Below are 25,136 nucleotides of genomic sequence, written 5' to 3' on the forward strand. Positions count from 1 at the left end.
AATTCAAGTTCTGTAAAGAATGTGTACGCGCTTCGCTCAACTTATAGTCAACATAACTGGCCTACTGAGAGTTCTATTCGCAACACCATCACCTATCTTGAGATCCAGCATTTATTATTATTGCAAAATATTTACCCGAATAGACCACGTCCAGCACGCAGTGAAGAAAATATAGCAGCCGTAGCTAAGAGTGTACACGAAAACCCTGGAGGGTCGATTACCCGACGTTCGCAGCAACTCGGAGATCTGAAATTGAAAGCGTATAAAACAGCTAGTGCAAGAATTAAAGTCGCTCAACCTTCCCGAGAGACATCATTTCGCTCTATGGGCTCTTGAAAAGTTCGAAGAAGATCCAACATTTTCAACCCAAATTTTGTTCATCGATAAAGCCCATTTCTGACTAAACAAGCAAATGCCGCATTTGAAACAAAGAGAATCCTGAAGAGATCAAGACCTACCATATGGTTCAGAAAAAGCAACAGTTTAGTAAGGTTTGTGGTCCGGTGGAATCATGGACCCATATTTCTTCAAAGATGATGGCGGTGAGAACGTAACCGTCAAACGTATCGCGCGATAATAACCGATTATGTGATGCATGAAATTGAATCTCGTAATCTAGGCGACATTTGGCTTCAGCGAGACGGCGCCACATCCCACATATTACTTAAATCAATAGATTTACTGAGAGAACACTTCGCAGATAATTTCTCATTTTGTGCCGTGGGATATGTAAAGTCTAAAGTCTAGGCAGACAAGCGCACTTTTATTCATAATCTTCAAAAAGTAAATGCCAAAGAATGTTCTTTCGAATCATAATAAACAGTCCCCATTAAATTTGAAGTTTCTGTGTTTTTTTTTTAAGTAAGGGAATCTTGAAGGGGATCATCCTTTAAAATTTAAGAACACCGCTGAGCTCTTCACTCTCCATTAGATTTTTCTGGTCATTATTGAAACGAGTTTATTTGGTAAGAGAGAAAGTTGCTGACAAGATAGAATCATCTTAAGGGATCGTCTCAGTGTGATCCTACGAAAAATCACTGATTTTCGCGATTTTTTTTTTGTTTCAATACTTAAATAAATTGTTTAAATTACACGAAAGCAAAAGTTATCTTCAAAACTCTTCCTTTGAGAATAGAAACCGATTTTAAAAACACCATTGTGAGAAAACCCCGTTTAAAGATTGGAGTCCCTACGAGCCAAAATACTTTAGATCTAAGAGTTCAGGCACCCAGGAGAATTAGCTGAAAGAGAAATAATAACCTTAAACGATTTGTGATGTCTTAAAGGTGCTTTGTCGAAACTTAAGATCCAACTAAAGTAGTTTTCTGACTTCACAAAGAGCTGTCAAATGCAGCCATATTTGAGATTTGATAACTGAATACATACTTTTAGATAGTTAAGTAGGATAGCTGTCTAACGCCGCACGTGACTAAAGTATCTTCTATTTTCTACTCCCATAATTCTGATGAAGTTCCCCAATACGAAAAGTTTTATTTATACAACCTCTAAAACGTCGTCAAAAAACCCTCGACCGATAGTTACGATTCTTATCCTATTGTATACTCGTATAAAGCCTTACTTTCCCATAGAAAATGTTTTATAGTCTGCTCTTCTTCTGCCTCCTGACACCTTATACAATAATCAGTATTTGGCATTCTTAGTCGACTGGAATGTTTGCCAATTAGGCGGTGACCTGTTAGCAGTTCCCATAGAGATCTTATATCATTATTTTTAAATTTTACTAGTGGGCATATGTGGCCCATATTCCATTGATGCCACAGGCGTTGAACAAGTCCGGAGTAGATCCGATGGACATTAGCTATATTTATAACATGATTGTCGATTAAATATTTTCAAGTAGACGGAGACGTAATTTTACCTTGACCTTGTACAATATATTTAATAGAGATTGACTTAAAATTGTTGACAAAACCAGCTCGATTACTAGCCTCAAAGCTAATATAGAGCTCAGTAAACAGCAAATAAACCTCTCGTTGTAGAAATATTCTCTTGATCTGCGAAGAAAAAGAAGCACACATTTTGGAACTTGGCTCTTTGTATAAAATTTAAACATGGATTATTTTAGCTGTCGTCCGTCTAATCTTCATGTTCTCCTACAAATAGCGGGATCCACAAGACGGATCGGAATGTCTGAGGTTAGGAGAAACTATTTCAAGTTTAAGAGGGATCCGGAAGTTGAATAATGGGGGAAGGGGGTAAACATCATTGCAAATCCATTTGCTAATTAATTGGATATTATCAAAAGGCGAACTCGACTCTGCAGATGGGCTGCCATAAAAATTATTCTATACAAATATTAAAATTTCAAGTTGGTGCAAGAAACAAAATCGATAATAACTGTATTACTTATATACGATGATATATGACAAAGTAAACGTGTGTTGCATGTTAACTGTGTGGCAAGCTTTAAGTCGATGTCGGCATTGCAACAAAACAAACCAAAAGTATAGGAATTAAAAGAGAACTGTAGAATAGCGGCAACGAAAGTGCCGAAAAGTGCAATGCGGTGGCATTAAGACTTACAACTTGTGTTATCATTTGAGTGGCAGCAACGTACAAATTTTCCCTAGTTGCATGTGTCAAATACTCGTTTGTGGCAACAAAAAAAAAAACACCACCTATCTATATGCCAACAAACACGAATCTCGACATGTCAATGCAATGTGGCACGCCCCGGCAGACACGTGAAGTTGCCACATACTTTTTTGCTCTCTTTCGCAATTTTCCTTGCACCCTCTCCGCCTTTTTATCATTTTCCTGCGTTTTTGTGCTTTTTACAATTGTTTGTGTGTGTTTCGTGGTGGCAAGTAAGTACTGCTGTTGCACGAATATTATCACAACAAGAGCTTAACTCACAATACATATGCATGCTTATTTACATTTACTTGCAACATTTTTAAGTAGCTTAAAGAAAGCAAATGTAGGCAACCGCATCGCCGCTGCCGCCACCAAACCACAAAAGCTCGAATTTATTCTGCAGCCAAACTTAACAAAAAAGGTGCGAACCCAAATGCAGATGACAAAACATTGAACGCAGTGACGCAACAACAACAACAGCAATACAAAACCCTAAGTTTCACGCAGCCGAAGTTGCATATACCCAGCACACTAGTCTGCCAGTTGGGCTGCATGCCCCTGCCACGAATTCCACGGAATGGACTTGTCGCGCCTGATGTGGCGCCTCGGCAGCGGCAACAACTGGGAACATGTCACATGTGCCGTTGACTGCCAAGTTTTGCCAAAACTTTTCCGAAAGAGTGAAAGAAGCAGGACAGCAGCAGCAAGTGGCAGGCGGTTGGCGGCAGCAGCTTGCGATTTTTCACGCGGAAACCATAAGTAACCGCCGCTGCAAGGCAAGTGTCTCCAGTCTTCCGTTTTTTAACTGATTTTTTGTTGTTGCAAATTCGATATTATCAGCGCGCACCACAAACACCTTGACTGCTGCACACGGGTTTCACCTGCTTCAGTGTTGCACGTTTGCTATAGATTTCTTTTGGTGCCACACGCCCTGCAGTTATTTCCCAGCTCCAACCTTTTGTGGGCGGTCCGGAACTTCTAAAGCTGTCGCCCGTTGTCACACCATGCTAGCCGGGCTGATTTTAAATTCTTCCGCTTGCAAATAGTGTTAATATTGTAGGTGGCAACGTTATGCTGATGGTAGTTGGCATTACCAAAGTGTGTTGCAACAGTAGCGGATGCAAATGTAGCATGCCAGATAAGGATGTGACAGCCAAGGAAGGTAGTGTAGAAGGTGATTGCTTCGAGTGAGATATTAGAATGGTCCAAGTTGACAGAATATAGCTGAACCGAAATGAATCTGATGAAAGTGTGAAATAAGAAAGTAATACAAAAGAACTGGTTAAAAGACCTGAAATCTCTACCTTTTACATCCTGAGTATTATTTTATTGAAAGCCAGTGAAAATTTTAGTTCAGAACCTCCCAGTTTCCAAGAAATATTCTTCCTAAAGAACCGAGCTGAAAGGAATTAGCGGTAAGCTGACCACCTTAAGAAGCTGTTTCACAGATCGCCTCCAGAGAAGCATATATCAGAAGCTTACAAAGGAGATTCCGTTCATATGCTAAATAGCTAATGTTGAAATTCGAACCAGAGATTAGACAGGATGTTTAACTCGAGTTCTCGGGAACTTGCAAAGCAGGTACAGTTCATATAACAAATGGATACTGATCAAATTTGAATCAAAAATTGGATAGAATGAGTTTTATCTTACTATCTTGCAGCTTTCTTTCTTTTCTAAAAAAATTGATCCTCAGAACGACGACTTTTTACATGAATCATAACCATACTCGCAGTTTGACATACTATTTTTCAATTAGCAGCTCGAAGAGTTGTTTGGTTTATAGAGGTCGAAGCTCCAAACTCGATATGATCAAAAACTAGATTTTGGAACATATTTTTCACCCAGTCTCCAGTAAGGTGTCCCTCCTAGAAGGCGCATATTCCGCAGCATTCACAGAAAGAACAATTGCAAACTGAAACCGCCATGCTTTCAAAAAAATGATCAGACCTTTTTAATTAGAAAAACCCGTATTACAAAGGCAATGTTCTTATAAAATAGCTAGCGATTTTTTTTAATTAACTACTCTTAAAAAAGTCAGAAATAAGAACATAACGTCGAAATAGTTACATATGATTAAAGCACGTAACGGATTCAACACACTGAACCTTCTCTATGCCTGCTAATATATTCTTTATTTAATATAAACCTTTTGAGAATTTCGCGAAAAATAATATACCATAAAAGAAATCAACTCAAAAACGGGGCAAGAAGTTGGAAGTGATATCAACCTTATACGTATAAATTATAGAGCTAACCTTATAATACGAACTTTTACAAGACCGCTTCTCGGTTTTCAAAGGGCCTCATTCGGGGATTCAATATACTACTTCTTCTTTCAATTCTTGTGATCCTCAAACGTAATAGCATACCCTCCTCTAATCTTATAATTTATCTTGATGGGCCTACAGTTCAGAGAACATTAATTTTTCTGCTTTAAAGAAAACGTCAAATCTTCACTTGACCCTAAGGAACCCAAAACGATTTTTTTCAACAATCTCTTTGCGAAACTTTCTTTCATAAATAAGCAAACGGAAAAATTATCATCAAAATAAGCAGAATGAATTACATTTAGTTTTCTGCTTTATTTGTTCGCACCGAAGTGGCAGCTATTTCTCCCAAACTTACCACTATATCCTTGTAAGTTCGTGACACTGTGGATTCATGGCACAATTCTGTAATCAAATTTCTTACTTAACGCTTTATCACAATTTATTAAGTTATCTATTATTTTACATATCTTTGTGTTTGTTTGGCATACTTGCTGCTTTTCTCATTACTACAACGTCTCCTCAACCTCTGCCATTGCACCGCACCTTGCCGTTTGTCTCTCTGAGCGAGACCAAATTTTTCGCTTCATTTTTCGGCAGACGCTGCGCTGAAGACACGAGACAGCAGCAGCTGAATTTACCGGCACGGAAACGAAGAGAAAAACGCCTGTCCTCATAAATTTAATTTACCGTAACATAACTTCAAACAAAGCGACGCGCAACAAAAGCGGTGGGAGTAAGACAAAGAACGCAGTCACTACAGCTTCAATGGCAACGGCTACATTACAAATGCAATCGGCGCACAGTGGTTAATTTGGATCGAGGGAGATAAAGAATACGTATATAGAATACGTATAATATTAATTAAATGAATATTAAGAATCCACTAAAATGTATAGGAACTCTCCAATAAATGACAGAGATAAATATAAATTGGATGTACAAAAGTCAGAGATACCTTCTGAACTCAACTCGGAACTCAGCGCTTATGACTCTGACAATGTTACCGAGTTTCTTCTTATCCTCAAAAAGCCGGAAGTATTTACTGAACTTTGAGACGAAAGTGGAACTCAGCGCTTAATTTTCTAATAATGTTTGACGCGCTTCTCCTTATCTGATGTATGGTTAAGGTATTTGATAATGGAATCTTTATAACACTTTCGTCGATATTACGAACTAGAGGATCATAATAGATGTGTCTGAAAGTGGCGCATCATCGAATATCTCTTTAAGATTGTACGGCAGTTAGAGCTAATCTACCAAAGCTCTGAAAATTACTGACACGAGTCGAACTCTCCTAACCTTCCACCCTCCCTCCAAAATTCTACGGTGTTTGAAGTTAATAGAATAAAATATCCATTTTAGCTGAAGATCGAAAAATCCGCACCGCCCTTAAAATATGGTTAAAGTGAAATGATGGAACGCACATTTGGCAGGTTATCTACATAATTAGATCGATAGATCTTGGTTGTTCTGCGTCACCTCAAAAAAAGCAATAATGAGTCGGGTATAGTTCAATTTAGACTTAGTGAAAACTCTAACAGTACAAATAGTTAAGTCTGGGCCATGCAAGGATATCAACATCAAGTTCAAGAGTTCCAATAATGAGAAGATGGAAGAATAACTATATTAAGTCCGTGCGAGATCAACGTCGAACCACCTGAGCTTTCGGTTAATTTAGTGTTATGGTTTGAGTTAAGGATATAAATCCCTGAAAGGATTGAATACCTAAGCTAACTTTTCGAATGCTTAGACTGTAAAGTTAAGTGAATACCTTGGCTTATTTATTAAAAAGGCAGGAAATTGGAGTCGGGTCTCGTTAAATACCAAATGATGGATGAAAATGGTAATCAGCTTTGAGAATATGAAAAGAAGCGACACGCATGATGGTTCCTAGCGTTTGGCAATCTCTCTAAAATAATCGCCAAAAGTCTGGACTAAGCTTTCAGTAAAAAATTGACTGATAAACAATGAGATCGATGAAGGCCTGGGTGCAAGTATTAATACGACAGTATATTAGCACCCCGATTTTTACAAATACCTTAGAAAGAGTGGAGATAATAGAGGCTGAGAAGACACCTAAAAATTGTAAGTAAAGACTTAACGAACATTGCGGACTGTGGTAAATTATGACACCTAAATCTTACTAAGCCAATTGGTGGCTAAAAAGAAACTAAAAAAAGGGGCTCAAAAGAAGAATTTTAATTCATAATAACCAACATCCGAAACCACCCACAGTGCGACTTTAGCAAATTCACTCCCAACCAACTAACACCAGATAAAACAGCGCCGAGGGAATTGCACATTCTCCCACACACACACTCTCATACCTAAAGCCACACTCTCTCTTACATACACATATGTATAATGTGTTTGTGCGCTGGTATTGCTTTGGGTAATAGAGCTCGCGCTGGCAGCAAGTGCTGGCGATGCGGAAACGAAGCGCAGACAAAGTAGGCGAAAAGTTTGCGCCAGTGACAGTGGCATTGCCCATGGCGCGGCGTGTGAAGCCGGTGTGACAACTGTTTGGTGCGCGTATCTCACGCTCTCACGACGCGCATAATTTCTTTTATTGTGCGCATAATTTCTTGTTAAACTTAAAAGAAAAGTGCCAAGCAGAAGGCTAAAACAATAAAAGCCGAAAAAAGAAAAAGCAAGCGAGAGAAGTCACAATAAAAGTACAAGGGTAAGCTGCAAAAGAGCAACAACAACAAGTTATAGAGGAAAATACGCACAACAAAAACAACAACGAAGAAATAATGCGCTCCTGCAGCAAAACCATAGCAAAATGCAACGCTGAAGCAGCACTAAATCGTTGTTGTTGTGCTAAAGAAAATAAACGCAACAAAAGCGCGGAAAACAAAAGCACCAACAAATAAACCCCAAACACACACAGCAGCCAAATACACAAACAAAAAAAAAAAGGTTTTGCAAAACAAAAAAAAGCTGAAACAATAACAATAATAAACTAAAATTTACAATCTCATGCAAAGCGCATTCGGATATTTAGAGACGAGTGAGGAAGGACGAGCAAACGAGCAACGGGGGGGAGAGTAAATGTAGTAAGACAGCAAAGATGGCACAGCGCTAAGCAGCGGAAAAAGGACGGAAACGCGATTCAACCAGCAGAACATATTCAACGTATGTGCAAATGATACAATGCTGGAGAGAACAATAGCAGCAGCATGTGTACAGTTCGTTATAATATGTTATTTTACACAGAAGACTAGTTTTGGTTTGTAGCCGTTCGGTTTTAGTTATTTGAAGGCGATATTAGGATGTATGGTATTGACAGGTTGGTTTCAGTAACTGAATTAATTGATTGACAGACACGATTCTTTTACATATGGCTCACCTCACGACTTCCTTTCCAAGACCAAGTACCCAATGGGTGGTCAAAGAACATCCGTTTGTAGACGAGCTAACCTTACGATCGCCAAGAACAGTTGCGGGGTGGGATAGACACCGAGAGTTGAAGAGGAAAGCGAGACGCATTTGCAGACAAAAAAGAGAGAGGCTTGACAAGCTGGCTGACGGGGGTAATGCCAGAAAATTCTATGAAAAAATATGGTGACTAACAGAAAGTTTCTAGACCATAGCATACTCTTGTAGAAAAGATGGACGCACCGATTAATCGGAATTGTACAAGCATGGTTGGCATGGATCCTTCTGTAGTAGCAGTAGCGAAAATGCGGAGCACATATTTTTCTACTGCCTGAGAATTACAACAGAGCGGAAGAATCTGAAGATGGAAGTGGAAGGCCGATCAACTCCTGATAATATAATGCTTTATATGCTCCAAACGAGACAAGTATGATATACCACGGAGAAGACGACAACTCTGAAACTGCTAGAACTAAGAATCGCGAAGGACAAAAAAGCAGTGAAGCTAGAACCGCGAGCTAAAACCGCCCTGAGATGTAACTCTTAGCGGCGGTCCCGCAGGGCCTTCCACAGCTACAGATGACGGAGTTAAATGTTTAGTACAAAGGCGTACTGTCTTCCAAGTCCAATATAGTAAGATAGTACTTATTAGACATGGTCCCGAGTGAGATGTACCTTTAGCGAAGAGTATGAATCGTGCATAAAAAACAAAGAAATTTACCCTCACTTATGCTATTTTCCTCAACCCAACTATAGGTGTGTCTGCACACATTTCTAATAAATATTTGCACGGCAGCCGTTGTCATTTTTGCTATTCTGCACATGCAACGCTCCCACTGCCGTGTGCCCCGCGCCACACCGTGAAGCAAACCGCTACCAGAACACTATATCCTATATATTTATATATGCATATACATATGCATATACATATACATATGTGAGTGTACGGCTTGCTTCGGTCGCGCCCTTCGATATGTTTTATAAATTTATAACCTCTTGGAAAATTGTGTTGGCGTGGCAGAAAGCTCCGGCAAAAAAGAAAATTTCCTATATTGTATGCTAAGTGAAGAAGTAGTGAATAAGTAGCGGCAACAACAACAATCTTATTGTGCAAAAAAGCATATGCAAATAATGGAAAATTGTAGCTGCACTTCAGCTGCTACAGTTAGACATGTGTTAGATTTTTTGTTGTTTTCGTTTTTATTTCTTTCTTGCGATGAGCAGGCAAACGCTCACAGAATGCTGGTGAGCGCTTATGTTGACAGCGTTGTGACAGTAGGAGGTTTCAGGGTGCGGAAATTTCATATATGCATGAAGTCACCTCTGTTGCAGCAGATCGAAGGGGCGGTTTGCAGAGCAATAGCAATGTATTATTTTGAATTAAAAGCCAAACATTCCGCTATTAAATTAAGTGGAGCTTTCTGTGGATTGTGAAATGTTAGTTTCTTGTGCGCGACTGCATTCAGCGTTGGAAGGTCCCTTTTTGCAAGGGCGGCTGTCAAGAGAAAAACTCACACAAGTAAATTTGGAAATAATATCGTGCGACCACAGTGCGGAATTGAGTGAGTTAATTGAGACCGAGGCCACAAGAAAATTGAAAGAAGAAAAACCTCAACTTTATAAAGACTTTAAAATATAAAAAATTAATTAAATATGAATATGAAATCTGCAATCGTTTCAAGCTTTGAGTTTATCCCGGCTTAAGTTCTTTACTGGCGTAGACACCGCTCACGCGATTAAGTAGACCCATGAATTGCCGAATCAAGTGCTGGCCTTCTCTTCTTGTCTTCTGATGGAGCTACAGTGACTTTTACCAAATTGGCGGAAGAAAGTTTATGAAGTAGTATTTTGTTGAAAATCCTCCATTAACCCTAATTTTATGCTTTCTAACTGCGGCAGTATATTTCAAGAGAAGGCGGTCTCTTTTAAAAGAGCTGAAGATCTACTATTTCGGAATGCTTAATATTACGACTATACCTTCGAGACTAAATTAGTATAGACCTGATGACATTTTTGTATTTTAACAAAATAACGGCATTGTGGAAAACAGTCAAGCTAATGTGGTTTCTTCAATTTTATCACTTCATGAGGCCATCAAATTTCTTATGTCTACTTGGGTTTACTATTAAGTCATGAGCTTGGCGATCGCTAGTAAACCGCTTGTACAATGCCTTTCAAGTCCGCAGTAAATCTCAATATATGAATGATTTGATTCCTCTTTACATGGACTTGGTCACACAAAAGGCTTATGTAATTGCCGTCAAACCTACCGTTAAATTACATATATGTCATTAGCTAAATACTAAAAATATATAGACAATCATCCCGCTGAAGGCTTAGCATTGGCGTAGCATCCATATTCTCTGCAATCTTCAGCGTAGGTGCCCTGTGATGACACCTACAATATTGCTAAGAACCATTTTGCGGTGCACTGCTTCAAACAGCCCTTGAAAGACCTAAATGGCCTGAAGCAGCTTAGGGGCATATGGCCGGGTATCTGATGATTTTAACTTACCTACTGAGAGCTCTAGCTCTTGCCTGCTTGCATAAGCTAACGCAGTTAGACTTACTATTGGCGCTACAGACAGCATTAATTGCCACTTGGCTGTCCACTAGAAGGTTTATGCACTTGCTGGTTAGAGCAGAAGCCGTCTTGGCACCTTATATTATGACCACAATTTCGACCTGAAACACTGCATTGTAGTCGTTTAGCATGTAGGTGTCTTCTGTGGATTACTACAGCAAAAGCCCGCCCCAGTTCCAATTTTACCCTTTCATTCGTAAGGAGAAGTGAAACGTGGTGTTTAGTTCCTCATGAGTTTTTTTAACAAGGTCCAGTATGATACCAAGTCGGTGGTGACACCAAATATGATTCCAGTGGCAAACATCATGAGCCGACTGACCGTAAACAGTGCCTCACTTCTCTGTACATTATCCATGAAAAATTGCCGAAATTTCATGACTGAAAATTTTTGTAATCAATTTATAAATTTGATATAAATACATACATACACACCCAAAAATAACCATTTATAATATCAAGCAAATGAAAATCTCAACAGATTCATTCAAATTATGACAGCTGAGCTCAGCGATGAGTTGACAAAAGAGTAACCACAATTTCACAAGAGATAAATTGAAATAATTTCACAACAATATAAGGAAGAGAGTGAGGTAGACAGAGAGGAGGAAATGAATTGTGCGCAACATGCTACAGGGTGGTAGGCAAAAGGTAAAAGCAGTAAATATTCATAAACGTGTAAGGTATTTCACTCCCACCACTCGAATAGGCAGACAACTGACCATTGACGGAAACTTTGGCTATCCTCAACTGAGCTGAGCCGGTTAGAGTCGTATTGCTGCTCACCGCCCCCACTGCTCCGCAGGATTACGTGATGACAATTGAAAATATGCAAAAACACTTGCATCGTATCGCACAACACACACGCAAAACGTATTCACATTGAAACGGCGCGGCAAGTAAGGATTGTAGCCTACACTCAGGCGCGCACACAACACTACGCAATGAAAATGAAGTCATAATCACGTTTCAATTATGGCACATAAAATCCGACCACCAACACATACGCACAGCCACACAGCAGTAGCAGGGTGGACAAAAAGGTATTACAGCAACAACAACGAACTAGCAAACGTAGTGTATGCACATTTGGCAAACTGCGTATTGTCCAGCCATCTGGCCCTGAAATGCAACATAAGTACGGAAAAAAATGCAAATTACAACAACAACGTAGGCCTTGTTGTTGATTACGCCGCGCGTCATATGTTACTCATACGCCGTGTACGCCAGCAACAACAGCTCAATCAAGCGAGCATGGGGACCAACAGGTTTCCCGCTCTGTCTTTCCGGCTGACGGTATCCGAAGTGGTGCGATTTTGCTGATAAAACCTTGACTGCAATTATGGGTGGAGATGACGAAGCGGCGATTTTCGTGCCACACGAAGGTGCCCACGAGTATGAGCCTATACACATCAGTGTGTTCCTAAAATCATGACATGTTGCTGCCATCGCTGCAGTGCTGTAGGGATGTGAGTATGTTGTTTAGCTCGCAGCAGCAAATTTGCGGAGCAAGGTGAACTTGTTTGTTCACCCTGCAGCTATTAAAGTTAATCACTGGCACTGTGTTATGAGAAATTGTGGCAAAAATTCAACTGCAACACTTTGATTTCAAGCTTTTTTTCTAATTGCAAATAATAAAATTAATTGACAACAACGTTAATTTCAATTGCACCGAAGAAAGAAAAATTTTTTACAGAAAAAAGTGTGTATATGCCATAGTGGCCCGATATCAGCGGTTCAATCAGTGAGTAGTTTCTTTGGCGGTAAGGACGGCGCAAAGTTTTATAAAGATATCTCAAAAACTAAAGCCCTAGTACGTGTACAGCATGCAGACAGACAGACATAGCAAAATCTGATTGATCTTTTATATTCTCTGACGCTCAAACATTAATTTGGAGGTCTTGCCAATATCGATGGGTTAGGTTAGGCTAGAACGGCGGCCCATTGCATTACCTCAAAGTTCTATATAATGTATTACAAAACCTTAACAAATGGCCAAAGCACTTTGAATCTATCACTAATTTATTAAGTTAGCCAATGTCAATACATAGCCGAATGTCTCCTGGTTCGCTGAAGGTATGACTGTCGAGATGTGTCAACGTCAGTCTTGAAAAGGCTCTTTACAGAAAACTCCCCCTCCAATCCTTCCTCCCAGCCTCAACCCATCTGTGAAAAAGCTCACTGCGCCACTTCTTCAGTGACATTTCTCAATCTACATATCTCTTGTCGGTATGTAAGCAGAAGAAAAGCCGCACAAGTAGCCTCTCTGATCCAAGCTTAATGGAATGCTGTTTAAAAAAAGAGAGAATTGTAAATATTCTAAACTAGTAAAATCACAACTGAAAAGAGAATTCAAAGGATTGAATAGGTTTGGAAATCACAAGCTTCTAAACAGCGGACATGTCACAAAAAAATTACGAACTAGAAATATGCACTTTTTGATTTGAAAATCTCTTAACTTCCGCACAAGTACATATATGTATTAGTTGATAAAAGTAAAAAATACCATTAAAAATATATACGTATAATTGGGCTAAAAATTCCACGGTCGCCAATTGTTAAAGTTTTCTTGAGAAAGGTACGTAACAACACTTTTTCTTCACTTTTCGCTGGACTAAAGCTGAAACATCTTAATAGTCATACTGTTGTTAGACTTGACAAATTTGTTCAAATAAATATTAGCCAATCTCAATAGTACTATGATAAGCGCTTCAATGAAAGATAAAGACCTTTAAGGTCAAGTGAATATGGGGGCCATTCGTACAAGTCCACACTTTGAGCCTTAATCCACTCTTTTACCACCCTAGCTGTATGAATAGGAGCGTTATCGTGCTGGTAAGCTCATTTGATAATGTGAAAAATATTAAAATAATGAGGAAACGCAATCCGTATGATAGCTTTGTAGGTTTCCGCGTTAATTTTGGAAGTAACAAATTGATTGTCGCAAGTGCCAAAGACTGATACCGACTCCACACCATTACACATCCCTCACATCTATAGCGACGGCTCAGGAAATGCTCTTCCTTTCGAAGATAGTGATAATAATAGTTGTATCCATCAGCGCCGTCTAATTTAACCCCACCTACCAGCTCATGTGCTTGCGTTCAAAGAGCAGTCGTGAAGCTTTACGTGCATCATTTAACGGTGTTTTTTTTTAGGTTTCATTCTAGTTAGATGATCAGCTGACGACATCCCACGTTTAACTGCAGACAGACTGGCCTTAACACCGCAAATTTCTTTAATTTTGGTTGCTGAGAGATGCGAATTGAACGCAGCTCGCACAATATGCTTCCTGACTGCCGCAGAGGTGGCGTGTTTGACTCCACCTTTCATGTTTTTGCCGTATTCTGCTTTTTTCCTCAAAAAATTACTCACAACATTTTGTATATATACCTAGTAGGTTAGGACTTCTTGAAATACTCTTACCTTACCCACACTCTTATTAAACTAATTTTATGAAAACACGTTTTTTACAGAAATTTCATAAATAATTTTAGAAATTGATTTATTTTCCGATGCACTTATTACTTTGAATTACAAAATCTCTGAATCACAAAAAACCTATTTCAACCCGGCAACAGATTACTCACTCTCACGCAGCAACAAGTGATAGGAGGATTCTTCAACTACAGAAGAAGGCTATTTATTCGTGGAAGTAATACAAATTAGTGTTGCATGCAACGAGTTGTATGACCGAATAATAATAATAAAAAGTAAGTTAATTAGTTGGAAGTTTTCGAATATTAGACACACGCACATACCCTCAACTAACCTCATTTTTAGTTCAACAATCCAGATTTAGAGAGCATAACTCACTTTCGCAGCCGCTGAAGTGCTCATTCATTTTCATATTTAGACATAAATCCATTTCATCATAAGTTGTTGTGGTTGTGCTGGCTACAGCTTTTTACGAATTAACTTTTAGCAGCAACAGACAACGAAACAGTTCACTTCTAAGCTCGCTAACAGCGAAGTGTTTTTGTGTGTGGCAAGTTAACGGTAAACTGTGGGTCAAAGCCTCAAAGCACTGGTTCGGACTGTCAAAAATTGTTGTTAAATTATTTCCATGCGTTATTTTCCCTTTCTTAAATCAAAATGTCAAAAATTAATGCCACTTGCATGTAAAAACTTATTTTTCTTTGTGAAAAATAATCCGCGCCCTAGCTTATACGAAAAACTTGCGCCTCAAACTCTCTTGTATATTTGCGAAGAACTATTTTTGAATTTTCATTTTATTTTTCATCTTTTGTGATTCTTAATTTTTCCACTTCATTTAACCCATTTTGAATTTTAGCTTCATCCTCTTGGTGAAGACACGAGTTTCACCTTCTGGTTTTATCCTTTCAATGGATTTTAATTCAGTTAACTCATCTTTAGTTCATTTTGATTTCATTTCCATGTTAGTCATTCGTTTTGTGGTATTGCAAGTTTTTTCCATTACGTATTCTTGTATGTGAGAGGGTCAGATATGGAAGTACACAGTGAAAAATAAATGATAGTATGCAAGGATAGGGAAATACCACAGATCACATTAGATGCATATGAGCTGTCATCATAAAAACTTAATTTTAATGATTTTTTTTTATAATTATATATAATATATACACAGAGACGGCAGCTTCACTACTTTTTATTTTTTAATGTTTAATATAGAATTTATTTTTTTTTTCAGATATCAATATATTTTTTTTTTATTTATGCATATTTTGGCAAATCTTGACAAATTTTCAATTTTAGTACACATATTTTTTATATAAATAAAAATTTTACTACAATGATATACATATTTTGTAATATGGTTGGTTGTCTCTTTATAAAAAAATCCAATTATTTTAATGTTTTTAAAACCAAATTAAAAATTTCACATTTTTCTAACTCGCTACTTTAATTTTATTACTACTTTAAGAATTTCATGAAATTAATAAAGTGGCAGCTCTATTGCTAATTCTGTAAGTGTTTTTTTTTTAATTTTTATTTCAAATGAATGTGCAAACTCTTTTCGAATCTACCTAATCATTTCTCCAACTGCAAAATTGTTGTTCGTTTTCAGTTATCTGCTTTTTGTTTTTGCTTTTATTAATTTCTGCGCACTACCCTTTTAAGTGAATCTTCTTTGAAATGTATTCCCGTTTTTGATTTCTGTTCATTTTCACCTCATCACTAAGCTGCTGGAAATTGCTGTTAGCTCGGTCAACCAACCATTTACAGACCCGCAAGCAAGCAGCTGCCACTCTGGCTGCAGCACCGAAAGCTTAAATACACTTACTACATGTAGTTGCCCCCTCCGGCACACCTGAGAGTGCGCCTTCGCCCAACATGACTATCCGCCAGTCCTAGACCCCGTCACTTCATCAAAATCATTTAACTGTTGTATCTCACTTTGGTACATATCTCGCTCTTCAATCATTTTTACTCAACTCAACTCAAATGTGTATGAAATAATATCGTTGTTGTTGTTAGGTATGTCTGTGTATATATGTTTGTGTGTGGTAGATAGTGTCTTTTTTCTTGCATTTATCATGTTTTATGTTAACGTTGTTGTTACCTTTGTTGTTATTGCATTTTGTTATCAACGCTGTTGCTGCCGTTGTGCTGCAAGCAAATATTGTTCGCTTGGCCCCGTTAGCACTGCAGGCAGTTGCGGTCTGTTGGTCTGTAAGTATTTGAGGCTACACGAGATTGAAAAGGACTGCACGAGTGCTCATGTATGCATGTGTGTATGTGCGTCTTTGGCTGTTGTGCCGATTGCTTTGTCGGTCGGCTGGTCGGTTAGCGGCTTTTACTGCCTCACACTCGGCATGGTTTTGTTTTGAAATCGTCACAAAGTGTACCTTAAATATATATGTATAGTGTGTACTGTGTTTGTGTGTGTTTGTTTGTCGTTGTATTTCCTCTTATTTCCTATTTGAGCGCTTCAAGCTTCATTTACTTCTGTTGGCATTTGCATTAGTTTTGACGCTGTACAACTACTCCATTTCGTAGATTGATTCGCTTTGGGAATTACATTTCATGCGATTCGGCTTTGTCCCACACACATACATACTTACATTTATAATACTACTACATACACATAAGCACATCATTTTCGCACACCTTTTCATTTCCTCGCACACAATGAGTCCAACATAATGTGCAGGTCCTTACGCACGCAACTAAATAACGGCACTATTCTATATACATATATAATATTAAATGTGTGTGTGTTTGTACGTTTGAACCTACCTCGCATTTTATACCACTTTTATTACACTTCTCTCGATTTTCTGCACTTTCTGTTACATCTTTTTATGCGTAAACCATTTTCCACCTTTATATATACATATATAAGCATCTATATTTACTATATTTATCTGTATATACATACTATGGCTTTTGTATGTACTATGGTTTTTGAATTACTTTAGATTTCCCTTAATTAAGCATCGGTGTGCGATTTTCGAAATCACCGTAATTCGTTCTCAACTCTATGCTCTACATTTCACAGCCTTGTCCATATGTCCCTCGATTTGACAGTGTTTTTAAACGTCGATATATGTGTCGTTGTCATTGCTGTTATTATTGTTGTGCAATTTAAGGTCTTTTAGTTGATTACTCGCAGCATGATTTTCATTTAAATAGTCGGAATTGCTGTCGATTTTTAGGTTATTGCCAAGTGTCTTTTCGAAATGAGGAAACGTCGGTAATAAAAAAAGGTCGGGGCATAAAATGAATAACTCATGCTTACTAAAAATTCGCTTTTCTGTTGACCAATGCCTTCAATGAAAAAGCTTGACAAGCTGAGCGACAGGGGTAATGCTCGAAAGTTCTACGAAAAGATAAGGCGGCTAACAGAAGATTTCAGGTCCGGAGTATACTCTCGTAGAACCCCGGAGGTGATCTAGTGGCTGATGTCCAGAGCATACTGAAATTATGGAGGGACCACTTCTCCAGCCTGCTGAATGGCAGGGATGGTGAAAGCGATTCCCCAATCGCTGAGTATCAGCTTCTTTGTAGAATATGGTCGGACGAAAGCATGCCCGGCTATTGCAATTTAAGTATGCTTTGCCAAATCCAGAAAAAGGGAGACCCCACAATCTGCGCCAACTACAGTGGGATAAGCCTCCTCAACATCGCATATAAGATTCTATCAAGTATAGTGTGTGAAAGATGAAAGAGCACCGTCAACAAACCTATTGGATCTTATCATTGTGACTCCAAGCCTGGAAAATCAACAACTGATGATATTCACCATGCACCAAATCTTGGAAAACATCCTTGAAAAAAGGATCGAGACACGCCACCTCTTCGTCGAATACAAAGCTGGTATTGACAGCACGAAAATGAGCTACTTTTATGCCGCTACTCGTATAACTGAATTCGGTATCCCCGAAAAAGCAAAGCAAAATTCAGTAGGTACAATCTTCTATATGATGTTGATATCATTGGCCTCAACAACCGCACCGTTACTTCTGCTTTCACCAGACTGGATAGGGAAGCGCAGCAAATGGGTCTGGCAGTGAACGAGGGCAAGACGTAGTATCTCCTATCATAACACAGACAATCGTAGCAGTCGAGACAATGTCGTGCTCGAAATCCAACGCATTATAACTCTTACCAACAGGTGCTACTTCGGACTGATTAGGCAATTATTTGAGGAAGCATGGCCTTTTCGTATTGGCAATGTACCCGCCGGGGGAAACAGAGGAAGAAGAAGAATTCCACTCCTTTGGAAATGCCAGGAGAAGAAGGATATGGCTTCACATGGAATCTCTAATTGGCGCAAAACAGCGAAAAGAAAGAACGACTGGCGCCCTGTTGAAAATTCGACTATAACCGCGAAAGCCTTGTCTACTCAGATATAATATTGCATATTAGTAATTGTAAAGCATTTAGGTAGCAACTCTGTTGCAAATTTAGTCGGTAAAGTTTTTAATTTTAATGCGCTTATTGCCTTCTCCGATCCGTTAAAACCAACATTTTATAGTTTCAGTTTTTTATTCAAGAATATAGTTTCATCTCCAATTTTTAGATGTTTAAAGGTCCTTTAGCGATCCTAAAACCAAATGTCAGGAGCTCATAGTAATAAAACTCAACGCTTCCTATTCAGTTGACCTTATCGGACCACTCGAAACCTCTTCTTAAATAAAAAACAGCATTCAATCCTTCATCACACATTATAAACATCTTCTGTGATACTCCCTATTAGTCGCCTTCAATAAGGGATATTCTAATACTCTTAGCAAGTTCCGTTTGTACCTAATACCACAGATTTTCTTAATCCAAATTCACATCAATGACGGACCCCGATATTGCTTCTCCATCCAAAGGGGAATGGTATAGGGCTGAGATAAGCAAAGCCACAAAGACAGAGGGGAAATACTGGGTAAAATGTGGTGCTTTTCAGCAAATCGCCTTAATTAAAGGAAGTCTTCATATTATGAAAAAGAAGTATACGAGGGCTGCTATATATATCTCTGGCCTAATAATGAAAAAAGGAATATTTATCAACGAAAATGGTTTTATTGTTTTTCAAAATATTCTCCATCAAAATTTACACACTTTTGCATGCGCTCAAACCAATTTTCGAAGCACTTTTTCCACTCCGATTGAGACACCTCCAAAACATGGTTTTTGAATGCTTCAACTGCATCTTCTGGCGACGAAAATCGTTGACCACGCATTATTTTCTTGATATGTGGGAATAAAAAGAAGTCATTGGGTGCCAAGTCAGGGCTGTACGGCGGATGACCCATCAATTCGACGTTTTGGCCGGTCAAAAAAGCACAGGTTTCAGCCGATGTGTGGTGTGGTGGTGGTTCGTTTTTCGAATTTCGCCGAAGACTTCAGGCAAACAAATGGTGGTGTACCACTCAGACCACTTGCTTCGAAGTGCTTCTTCCACGAACAACTTTCGTTGGATTTGGCTCGTCTTGGAAGACCCACACGGTCGATTGCTGTTTTGTTTCGGGCTCATACGCATAGATCCATGATTCGTCACCTGTGATGATCTTATAAACGTCTTTTGAAGCACCGCGATTGTATTTTTTCAGCATTTCTTTACACCAATCCACACGAGCCTTTTTTGAGCGATTGTCAAATTGTGCGGGATCCAACGAGAACAAACATTTTTTACGGCCAGGTGTTCATGCAATATCGAATGTATGTTGGTGGGAGAAATGCATAGGCATGCCTCTATCTGAAGGTATGTTACATGACGGTCTTGCATTACCACCTTCACGGAATTCGTCTTTGAGCGAGCGTCGGCCACGATTGAATTCGTTGTACCAGTTTTTCATAGTGCTATAGGATGGTGCTTCATGGCCATACAAAGATTTTAGTTCATCGATGCACTCTTGTCATTATAATCCACGTCGAAAGTTGTGAAAAATTAACGCACGAAAATGTTCACGAGTTAATTCCATTTTTTGGCCGAGATGAATTTTTTAATTCCCTGTAAATAAAACAATTCACGATTAAATGACAAAACTTTCTGAGTGATGTTATGCTAAAAAATGTCAAACTTTCCAATGGAAATGTCAGATTGCACCTGGCAACACTAAGTGTTGCCTGGTCCAAAAATATATGTAACGGGTGATTTTTTTTGAGGTTAGGATTTTCATGCATTAGTATTTGACAGATCACGTGGGATTTCAGACATGGTGTCAAAGAGAAAGATGCTCAGTATGCTTTGACATTTCATCATGGATAAACTTACTAACGAGCAACGCTTGCAAATCATTGAATTTTATTACCAAAATCAGTGTTCGGTTCGAAATGTGTTTATCGACAAATTTTGTTCAGCGATGAGGTTCATTTCTGGTTGAATGGCTACGTAAATAAGCAAAATTGCCGCATTTGGGGTGAAGAGCAACCAGAAGCCGTTCAAGAACTGCCCATGCATCCCGAAAAATGCACTGTTTGGTGTGGTTTGTACGCTGGTGGAATCATTGGACCGTATTTTTTCAAAGATGCTGTTGGACGCAACGTTACGGTGAATGGCGATCGCTATCGTTCGATGCTAACAAACTTTTTGTTGCCAAAAATGGAAGAACTGAACTTGGTTGACATGTGGTTTCAACAAGATGGCGCTACATGCCACACAGCTCGCGATTCTATGGCCATTTTGAGGGAAAACTTCGGACAACAATTCATCTCAAGAAATGGACCCGTAAGTTGGCCACCAAGATCATGCGATTTAACGCCTTTAGACTATTTTTTTGTGGGGCTACGTCAAGTCTAAAGTCTACAGAAATAAGCCAGCAACTATTCCAGCTTTGGAAGACAACATTTCCGAAGAAATTCGGGCTATTCCGGCCGAAATGCTCGAAAAAGTTGCCCAAAATTGGACTTTCCGAATGGACCACCTAAGACGCAGCCGCGGTCAACATTTAAATGAAATTATCTTCAAAAAGTAAATGTCATGAACCAATCTAACGTTTCAAATAAAGAACCGATGAGATTTTGCAAATTTTATGCGTTTTTTTTTTTTAAAAAGTTATCAAGCTCTTAAAAAATCACCCTTTATATAGCAGCCTATGTATATATCCTTGCTATTTTCTTTTATAAAAACCGATAAAAAAAATTATCTTCAATATGATGTTTTCTCCACAAACCAGAATATTTTTCATCCAACCTTCCCGCAACCCCTGGCAGGATGCGGAAGATATATATATATTTATATATATTTATTTATATATTTATAAGAAGAAAGGTGTTTTTGATCCAAGGGGGATATATTAAGAATTTTAAAACTTCTAATTCAAAATTGGTATTTTATTCCAACAAAAATTTCATACCGATACACCGGTAGAATTACAACAGCATTCATTTTTTGAAAATTCCTTCAGTAATTCGATATGCCTACAATTTTGAAACTGACTTACCACCAAAAAGAAAATCAGTCAAAAGTTCGAGGGAGAGACCAATATTATCGATGAAGGGAGCGAACCGAAAAAAATGTATACATTAGCAGCGAAATAATTTCCTCCACCGATAACATTCAATTCGACTATTCACTTTTCAATCAAACAATCATGAACGAACTTAATAGCTGTTTAAGCAAACTGTTATCTTTTTGACATGGTTGAACGCTTTCCCATCGTATTGAGTTGAAGATTATGCATCGCAAAATCGAAATCAAAGTGACCAGCGAATTATGCAGCACAAAAGATAAATACATAGAGGCAGCCCGTTATCTGCATGCAAAATGAAGCGGTGATGTGTAACGACCGATGGCAGAACATTTATTGCAATGAGATACAAGGCAGAGTCCAACCGTTTCATCGGCATCGATATCGACCAAAAATTGCAAATGTTCGGATATTGAAAGCAAAATTCAGCAATTGCATAACTTCCTTTTACTGAACTCTGTATCGATCTTATAGGAGTTTACCAGGATACACACGAGACACTTTTAAATTTATTTACTATTTATAAATACTTACTCACGAGAAGCTGGGTACTTAGATGAAATCTACACACCCTTTGCTTTCATTCCAGAATACTTGGTTACCAAGTTACCGAACCCAGCCCTGGCAATCTTTTCTCTACTCATATATTATCGGTGAAGAAATGAAAGGGGATGAGTTGCTGAAGCAGAGGCGCTGTTAGCTTTTTTACGGATGGATCAACAAACCTTCCACGGTGGAGGGGTACACTTTTGATAACTATCAATTAACTTTAGTTTCAGGCTTGCTGATCATTGCAACGGCTACAAGCGGAAGAGGCCATCCTTAAGTTAGCAGTAGATCTACTGCTACAGAGCGCAGCCTCTTCCACTGTGGTGATTATCCACTTGTATAGTAGGTCGGCAAATCCTAAGCTCGCTAACCGTACGCTCAAGACTAATGAAGTGATATCCAGACTTCTTATCTCTGGCATAGAGTTACTTCAAGATTAAACTGGTTTGGGTGCCACATTGGAATTGTAGAAAACTGTCGACTACTGAAGCGGTGTGGGAAATGGCTGACATTAAGGTAGCAATAGAGCGATTGCGCCTCCTGCATAGTGGAGAATATCGACTCGGATAGTAAAACTGCGATGCTTGTGCTCGCTGACCGTATGCTTTAGACTACATAAAGAATGTCTAGATTTCCTATCTCTGCCATCGAGTTACTTCAAGATTATACTGGTTTGGATGCCACAATGAAGTTATAGAAAACTGCAAGGCTGATGAGCTCGCTAGGTCAATGTTTTCGGTTTCATAAGTTGTATATTGGCACCGGATAGGGGCTAAACCGGCTTCTTACGGTTCACTACTGAATATTTCAGCATCAGACGAGTTCGGCAAGTGATGAACGGCTATTAGCAAATGTGCATTCCCAAGGCCCTCTGACACAGAGCAAATATTGAGATATATTCAATTGAGCTATTCGATCTAAGCAAAATTCACCTTTCAATGGTCGTGGGAGTTTAAATTGTGATAGATACAAGGCGCTCCTTCAAGAAGTGTTGCTTTAGTTTCATAAAGGATTATTTGAATCTTGGGGGTCAAACATCTAACATAACCTAGATGAATATCTTCTAAACGTCGAAGTGTTAAGTTCTCAAACAACTCAGTATTTTTTAAGGTATGCTCATGACAGTTTTGTCGTTCATTTAACAAGACCCAAATAGTGAACCCTGTATATGCAATATTAACCATATGCGCTTCTGTCCCCAACCCAGCCTTAAACGCTTACGCATCGCTCTTTGAAAGCGACGCTGCAGGTGTAACTGATGACAATTTTCTTTGTCACACACACAAATGCAAATATGCAAATTCATGCGTGTAGAGGCGCATAAGGCGCAATCTGCATAGTCATTGCGGCATCTTAAAGTAATGTTTTGCATGTGACAATAAACACAAGCACACCTACATACATACGCATGTTCACCAGTAATACTCCGCCATTCAAAGCACACACACACACAAGCGCGCACCGATGTGGCTTTTTGATTTATGTGCAACTGGGCGGCAATAATGAATTATTTATGTCGATTGCAGGCACTCAAAGGAGCAACTAAACAACAACAACAAGTCATTGTCATACAACAACAAATCAACTGGGCATTGTAAGATAAAGATGCAGGCATCTCAACAAACAAATACAACTATTGCGTACAACTACAAAAACGAGCACGAAATAGAAGAGGTTAATAGCGGTGCAGCTGCAGCAACAGCAACAGCAGCAACTTTGTGTGCAAATAAGGAAGTTTCGAGGAGAAAATATCCTCTAAGCAGCTCAAAGACTGCAACAAAAACACAGGGAATTACAACAAAAACCCGAGAAGGCCCAAGTAACAAGCTTAGGAGAGTGCAATGATGCTAGAGACATACAAAAAAGAACGCAGGCTGACAGTTCGACGGCGACGACAAAGTATCTATCCATGGAAAAGACTTTGCCACAACAATTGAAAGTGGCAAAAAGTTTGTCAGCAAATATTGCTGTTGTTGCTGTAGTTGTTATTGTGGTCACATTGACACCACCGACGTCATCGCTGCATGTAATATGACTGCACCTACTAACACTGCTGCCGCCTCTACTATTGCTTTCTCTACTGCGCCCCCTCTCTCGCTGTTGGCAGAAGTATCACTGCTGCCTAGTTTGGCTAACAACTTTGGCAATTCACTTGCAGCAACTTTAAGAAAGCTAATGCCGCCATTGTGGATTCATGGAAAATGCAAGAGCTTCGCAGAAACCATTTAAGCCACAATGCAGTCAACAGAACAGGGTTAATAAGCGAACAAGCTATTGACTCTGACGTGTCGGTTAGTGGGGGGAAAGTGCTATAATATAAGGAAAAGAAGTACCGATAGACTGTTATAAGTGCAAAAATTCAAAAGTATAAATTTACAGTTATATAACGGCACTGACCATACAGTGATTTCAATCTCTAAAATTAACGACTCAGTACCAGTCTTCTATACCAAGCATTTCTTATATTTACCTCTGGGTACAATTATGTCTATGTACATACAAGTTAACTTTGATTTAGAAAACCAAAATAGAAGCAACCGAGAAAGTCACCTAGAAGTATATAAATATAAAGTCTTTACGAGAACTTTGGGCTATCTTTTATTGAACAACGCCCAATCTCTACCCAGGATATACGGTTTCCAAATTTATACTTAATATACTTCATGATATTATTTCTCGGATTGATTCACCTCTAAAAGTTCCGTTCTTTCATTATTTGTAGATAAGATTCATAACTGACTTACACAACACATCTTTCTTTTGAAAATTTTTAATTTGAAGTCAAATTTGGTAGAGAAGTATTCGAAAGTCCAAGAAATGCGATGGACGGGACAAGGACAGAGACGAGTAGGTCCTTGTGACATT

This window comes from Bactrocera dorsalis, chromosome 3 (genome assembly GCF_023373825.1).
Source record: "Bactrocera dorsalis isolate Fly_Bdor chromosome 3, ASM2337382v1, whole genome shotgun sequence".
Classification (NCBI taxonomy): domain Eukaryota; kingdom Metazoa; phylum Arthropoda; class Insecta; order Diptera; family Tephritidae; genus Bactrocera; species Bactrocera dorsalis.